The 7639-nt window shown below is 40.1% G+C and overlaps 1 long non-coding RNA gene across 1 annotated transcript in view; it reads left to right on the top strand.

The window, feature by feature from the left end:
• Positions 1 to 6698: 6698 nt before the first annotated feature.
• LOC105482981 (uncharacterized) overlaps positions 6699 to 7639 on the top strand; it is a 43790-nt gene continuing 42849 nt past the window's right edge. The window contains exon 1 of the long non-coding RNA XR_987963.2: positions 6699 to 6935. This is a non-coding gene — a long non-coding RNA (uncharacterized lncRNA). The remainder of the gene's footprint in view (positions 6936 to 7639) is intronic.

Here is a 7639-nt window from a genome sequence, read left to right as displayed (position 1 = left end):
TGGGAATCAGAAAAATATTACTTCTATAAGCTCTACATAGACAAAGTGCTCAGTCCTTCAGAGGACACATCTACAGTCAGAGCAGCAGATATGGGGAGCAAAATGTAGGCGGCTTTTCACCCCTCCCCTCCAGTAATTTGTCCAAATGCACTTACTGAGAACAGAAGGACATCTTCATTTCAACCACTGTGAGTTCTGGAACTTGTAGTGGGTCTGTGTCTCTGTGCTGTTATCTTAAAAAATGCTTCACATTTCCCATTCCCTTAGGTTTAACAGAAAGGCTAGAAGGGATGGGAGTTGCTGGTGTCCCTTCCCTCACATGGAGGGCTCTCGTGGTCCAAACCAATTACGGTGTCAATTAGAAATGAAATTTAAAAAGGAAAAATGAGGTCATCGGCTAAACTTCTGCCCTCTAATTGTACAGAAAGACATACAAATACAGAGAATCACAACTCGCCGGAAGAGAAACCCGTAAGAGAAAACTTCAGTAACAATCATTACTGGAGTAAGAAACCTACACTGTAGTTGAGAATTCTCTGAAGCCTGAGAGTGGACAAGTTTAAGACCTAGAACTCCAAGGGGCCCAGCCTTAGGTCCTCGTTTTCACTTTTGGGAGGTTTTTTGTTGTTGTTGTTGTTGTTGTTGTTGTGTTTATTATTCTTTTTAAAGTGGAATCTGGCTCTGTCGCCCAGGCTGGAGTGCAGTGGAGTGATCCCGGCTCACTGCAACTCCCGCCTCCCAGGTTAAAGCGATACTCGTGCCTTATCTGGGATTACAGGTGCCCATCACCACGCCGAGCTATTTTTCTTTGTATTTTTAGTGTAGACAGGTTATCGCCATGTTTGCCAGGCTAATTTGGAACTCCTGACCTCGAGTGAACCGCCCACCTCGGCCAACCAAAGTGCTGGAATTACAGGCATGAACCACTGCGCCCGACCCTACTTTTGAGAGTTTTATCTTCAGAAGCCTTACCAGATTCTCACAGTATAGGTGAAAAATCTCATCGTGTTTCCGGCATAGGGAAGGGAAATGTACCCATTTCAAAAGTCACTCAGAGTACTGTGTTCTTACAAAGCTCTGCCATCAGGAAAACTATTTTAGCAGAGACTAACACCTAGTGACCCATCCTCTAGGTTCTCTCACATCACCTCTCATTCCCCAACAGGCCCCAAAGTGTGTTGTTCACCTCCCTGTGTCCACGTGTTCTCATTGTTCAACTCCCATTTATAAGTGAGAACATGCAGTTTGGTTTTCTGTTCCTGTGTTAGTTTGCAGAGGATAATGGCTTCCAGCTTCATCCATGTCCCTGAAAAGGACATGATCTCATTCCTTTATATGGCTACATAGTATACCACGGTGTATACATACCACATTTTCTTTATCCAGTCTATCACTGATGGGCATTTGGGTTGGTTTCATGTCTTTGCTATTGTAAATAGTGCTGCAATAAACATATGTGGACATGTGTCTTTATAGAAGAAAGATTTATAATTTTTTTTTTTTTTTTTTTGAGACCGAGTCTCGCTCTGTCGCCCAGGCTGGAGTGCGGTGGCCGGATCTTGGCTCACTGCAAGCTCTGCCTCCCGGGTTTAGGCCATTCTCCTGCCTCAGCCTCCCGAGTAGCTGGGACTACAGGTGCCCACCACCTCGCCCGGCTAGTTTTTTGGGTTTTTTTTTTTGTATTTTTTTTAGTAGAGACGGGGTTTCACTGTGTTAGCCAGGATGGTCTCGATCTCCTGACCTCGTGATCCACCCGTCTCGGCCTCCCAAAGTGCTGGGATTACAGGCTTGAGCCACCGCGCTCGGCCGAAAGATTTATAATATTTTGGGTATATACCCAGTAATGGAATTGCTGGGTCAAATGGCATTTCTGGTTCTAGACACTTGAGGAATCGCCACACTGTCTTTCATAATGGTTGAGCTAATTTACATTTCTACCAACACTGTAAAAGTGTTCCTATTTCTCCATGGCCTCACCAGCGTCTATTCTTTCTTCACTTTTTAATAATCACCATTCCGACTGGTGAGAGATGGTATGTCATGGTGGTTTTGATTTGCATTTTTCTAATGATCAGCGATGTTGACCTTTTTTTTTCTCATATGTTTGTTGGCCACATAAATGGCTTCCTTTGAGAAGTGTCTGTTCATATCTTTTGCCAACCTATTGATGGAGTTGTTGTTTTTCTTGTAAATTTGTTGAAGTTTCTTGTAGATTCTAGATATTAGACTTTTGTCAGATGGGTAGATTGCAAAAATTTTCTCCCATTCTTTAGATTGCCTGTTAACTCTGATGCAAGTTTCTTTTGCTGTGCAGAAGCTCTTTAATTAGATCCCATTTGTCAATTTTGGCTTTTGTTGTAATTGCTTTTGGCATTTTGTCATGAAGTCTTTGCCCATGCCTATTTCCTGAATGGTATTGCCTAGGTTTTCTTCTAGGGTTTTTTATGGTTTCAGATTTTACATTAAAATCTTTATCCATCTTGAGTTAATTTTTGTCTATATGTCCATTAATCTATATGTCTGTTTTGTCTTATGTCTTATGTCCATTGGTCTTGTATGTCTGTTTTGGTACCAGTACCATGCTGTTTTTGTTACTGTAGCCTTGTGGTATAGTTTGAAGTCATGTAGTGTGATGCCTCCAGCTTTGTTTTTTTTTTAGTTTTTTTTTGTTGTTGTTGTTGTTGTTTGCCTAGGATTATTTTGGCTATACAGGCCCTTCTTTGGTTCCATATGAAATTTAAAGTGGTTCTTTTCTAAATCTGTGAAGAATATCCATGGCAATTTGATGGGAATAGCATTTAATCTATAATTTACTTTGGGTATCGTGGCCATTTTCACAATATTGATTCTTCCTATCCTTGAGGATGGAATGTTTTTCCATTTGTTTGTGTCCTCTCTTATTTCCTTAAGTAGTGGTTTGTAGTTCTCCTTGAAGAGATCCTTCACATCCTTTGTTAGCTGTAGTCCTATGTATTTTATTCTCTTTGTAGCAACCATGAATGGGCGTTCATTCATGATTTGGCTCTCTTTTTTTCTATCGTTGGTCATAGGAATGCTTGTGATTTTTCCAAATGGATTTTGTATCCTGAGACTTTGCTGAAGTTGCTTATCAGCTTAAGGAGTTTTTGGGCTGAGACAATGGGGTTTTCTAAATATAGAATCATATCATCTGCAAACAGAGACAATTTGACTTCCTCTCTTCCTATTTGAATACACTTTATTTCTTTCTCTTGCCTGATTTCCCTGGCCAGCACTGCCAATACTATGTTGAATAGGAGTGGTGAGAGAGGGCATTCTTGTCTTGTATCGATTTTCAAAACGAATACTTCCAGATTTTGCCCATTAAATATGATACCGGCTATGGGTTTGTCATAAATAGCTCTTATTATTTTGAGATATGCTCCATTAATACCTAGTTTTTTTTAGAGTTTTTAACATGAAGGGATGTTGAATTTTATCAAAGGCCTTTTCTGCATCTATTGAGATAATCAGCTGGTTTTTGTCTTTGGTTCTGTTTATGTGATGGATTACATTTATTGATTTGCATATGTTGAACCAGCCTTGCATCCCAGGGATGAAGCCGACTTGATTGTGGTGGATAAGTTTTTTGATGTGCTGCTGGATTCAGCTTGCCAGTATTTTATTGAGGATTTTCACAACAATGTTCATCAGGGGTATGGGCCTGAAGTTTTCTTTTTATCTTTTGTCTCTGCCAGGTTTTGGTATCAGATGATGCTGACTTCATAAAATGAGTTAGGGAGGAGTCCCTGCTTTACAGTTGTTTGGAATAGTTTCAGAAGGAATGATACCAGCTCCTCTTTAAATCTCTGGTAGAATTTGGCTGTAAATTTATCTGGTTCTAGGATTTTTTGTTGGTAGGCTCTGGATTACATCCTCAATTTCAGAACTGGTTAATGGTCAATTTAGGGATTCGACTTCTTCCTGGTTTAGTCTTGGGAGGATGTATGTGTCCAGGAATTTATCTATTTCTTCTAGATTTTTTAGTTTATTTGCATAGAGGTGTTTATAGTATTCTCTTATGGTAGTTTGTATTTCTGTGGGGTCAGTGGTGACATCCCCTTTATCATTTTTATTGTGTCTGTTGGATTCTTCTATCTTTTCTTCTTTATTAGTCTAACTAGTGCTCTATTTTGTTAATTTTTTCAAAAAGTCAGCTCCTGAATTCATTTATTTTTTGGAGGGTTTTTCATATCTCTATCTCCTTCGATTCTGCTCTGATCTTAGTTATTTCTTGTCTTCTGCCAGCTTTTGGATTTGTTTGCTCTTGCTTCTCTGGTTCTTTTCATTGTGATGTCAGGGTGTCGATTTGAGATCTTTCCTGCTTTCTGATATGGGCATTTAGTACTATAAATTTCCCTCTTAACGCTGGAAAGCCATTTTTATATATTCTCAAATTTTCCATGATCTGCAACTGTAGGTACATAGTAAAAACATGAAACCCAATGTTTGACAGAGCTTACTAAGAACCTCTTTCCTGTAGCAAGGTGGTATGCCTCTCAAGATGACAATCTCAGGAAGCAGAAGTGTGAATGAGAAAGCATGTGATCTATTCTCAGTGTAGAGCCAACTGACTCTCCCTCAACTGCACACATTGATCTTAATGTGCATCTTTCTGGAAGGGAGCTATATCCCAGGGGCTGCCAGCCAAGTCATATGAGGCAAGGAAAGGCTTGAGTCTGTTATTCATTTTATCAAATTGTGGTAGTAATGGCTAGAGTTTTCTTGAATGCTATTTGTGCACATTTTATTATATACAGTCCCTTATATTCCTGAAAGATTGATTTCAGGACTCTTTTAGATACCAAAATCCATGGATGCACAATCCCTTATATTGAATAGCATGGTATTGCGTATAACCTGTGCACATTCTCTCATATACTTTAAAATAATCTCTAGATTACTTATAATACCTAATACAATGTAAATGCTACCTTAATGGTTGTTATACTGTATTTCTTACAAAAAAATGACAAGAAAAAAGTATGTATATGTTCATTATAGATACATTTTATAAAAAATGTTTTTGATTCACAGTTGTTTGAATCCAGGGATGTGGAACGCATGGATGAGGAGGGCCAACTCCACCCGTGTTTGTGGTTCCTAAATATGTACTCTTCCTATGCTGATAAATAGAAATTCATTTTACAAATTGGCTCAACTATTTCTCCTCTGACATTTTCTAAAAATTTGAAAATATCAGAACATGAACTGAGAGTTAGAAGGTTGCATATTTTCTTTTTTTTTCTTTTTTTTTTTTTTTTTTTTTATGAAGTCTTGCTCTGTTGCCCAGGCTGGAGTGTGGTGGTGTGATCTCAGCTCACTGCAACCTCTGCCTCTCAGGTTCAAGAGATTCTCCTGCCTCGGCCTCCTGAGTAGCTGGGATTACAGGCACACGCCACCATGCCCAACTAATTTTTGTATTTTCAGTAGAGATGGGGTTTCACCATGTTGGTCAGGCTGGTCTCAAACTCCTGACCTCGTGATCCGCCTGCCTCAGCCTCCCAAAGTGCTGGATTACAGGCCTGAGCCACCGCGCCCGGCCTGAGGTTGCACATTTTCACAGAATAGTAGAATAAAATTATAACAAACACGCTGGTAGAAAATCATAGACTGTTTCCTGCAACTGTCCTCAAACAGAGCAGTAATTAGCAGGCCAGGAAAGAGAAAGGTGAAATAGATTATAAATTAATTGGAGAAGACGAAAGATAAATCCCATAGTAAACTGGTAACCCATTTCATGCAAGGAAAATGTAGGTATCTTATCCCTAGTCTTTCTGAGTAATTGTATTGCCTTATGCAACAGGAGCTGTTGTTACTGCAGAACCAAGTTCACCTGTGGAAGCTCCTTGCTGAAGCTAGTTTTCTATCAACTCATCCGTCAGGCCTAGCAGGTACTGCTATGGAATAAGAATATAACAATAATCAAAAGATTTACAATATGCTGAGGCAAAGAAACTTTTATGAACTCATCACACAATTAAATATAAATGGGAAGAAACTCAATGTCCAGTAGAAAAATGTTAAACTTATGACATGTTCTCTTGATTTAATATTATGCGGTCAGCTGGGTGCTGTGGCTCACACCTGTAATCCCAGCACTTTGGGAGGCCAAGGTGAGTGGATTGCCTGAGGTCAGGAGTTCAAGACCAGCCTGGCTAACAAGGTGAAGCACCATCTGTACTAAAAATTTAAAAATTAGCCAGGCGTGGTGTTGGGTGCCTGTAATCCCAGCTACTCGGGAGGCTGAGGCAGGAGAATCACTTGAACCCTGGAGGAGGAGGTTGCAGTGAGCTGAGGTCATGCCACTGCACTCCAGCCTGGGCGACAGCAGGACTCCGTCTAAAAAAAAAAAGGAGTCACTGAGGTTGTTTTAAATAACCGTAAAATAATCACAATAAAAACAGATTTTTTAAAAGTATAATATAAAAGTACAGATATGTTTATTTTATAAAAATAAATGCATATTTAGCCTCAAATTGTGGCTCAAACTGTTACCAAGCGATAGGGGATGGCTGCCTAATATACTACAAGCCGATTTCATGACACTGGGTTTTTAGAAAAAAGGGTGTTTTTTTTAAAAAAAAAAAAATTGGCTCACAGGTGGCAAGAGCCTAGTTTAAATCTCCGCCTGTTGGCTTTAAGGTAGTTAACTTTGTTCGGAAAACAGTCAGGTGGTGGATTCTGAGATGAGTAGGCGATTGGCAGAACGAAATGGGAGGGCACGGAAGTCCTTGGGCATGCGCAGTTATTTATATTAGCTCTTGGATCCAGTCTGCGTATCTGGGGGTAGTTGATACAAAAAATGTGGTGGAAATTTAGGCTGTAACAGCAGCTGTCTCATTCTGTTCACATATCTTACAACCGATTTCAATCAGTTTTGTCATCTTACAAGCGGTGGGAATTTCGGCATTTCAGTAAGTCGTTTCTTTTTCATCTAGTATCTTGCAACCTCATAAATGTCTGTTAGTCGTTGGCATTTTAAACTCTTTGGGGTACAAATTCAAAATTAGCTTTATCAACAAGAATTTCTAATCCTCACTTCAATTGTATATTGTTGCCTCTTTCTTTTCTATCATTTCCCACCTGTAGTTATTTATTGTGACCCTCCGGAAGGGAAAATACTATTTTTTGAGCACTATTATGTGCCAGGCCCTGTGGGAAAAATATTCAAGAAGAAAGTCTGTGCCAAAAGGTCTGCGTCTTAGCCTACACAATGCGCTCAAAATGCACCAAATGTGCATTTTATTAGGAAAACATTCGGGGGTGGACTTTGTGCCCTGTCACCAAATGTTCAATCAAGGACCCTTCCAGAACACTGCAGTGACCCCACCCAGCAGACTCACTCTGGGAAACATTCAAGTCCCTCTGTAACTGAGATCGCTGTCCCTTATGGCTGTGGACTGTCAGAGAGGCCAGAAGCCCTAAGGAAACTGCAGCTTGAAGATCTACTGTAGGAGCTGCTCCCTGAGCAGGGAGGTGGGAACCAGCAGCTCACTTCGTGGTGAGTTCTACACATCTCTGTCACAAAACATGTCAGCAGAACTTTTTCACATTATCTGCAAAGAGAGAAAATGTAGGCCGGAAGAGGTGGCTCACACCTGTAATCCCAGCACTTTGG

Source organism: Macaca nemestrina, chromosome 18 (genome assembly GCF_043159975.1).
Source record: "Macaca nemestrina isolate mMacNem1 chromosome 18, mMacNem.hap1, whole genome shotgun sequence".
In the NCBI taxonomy this organism is placed as follows: domain Eukaryota; kingdom Metazoa; phylum Chordata; class Mammalia; order Primates; family Cercopithecidae; genus Macaca; species Macaca nemestrina.
This window is presented reverse-complemented; position numbering and strand designations above follow the sequence as displayed.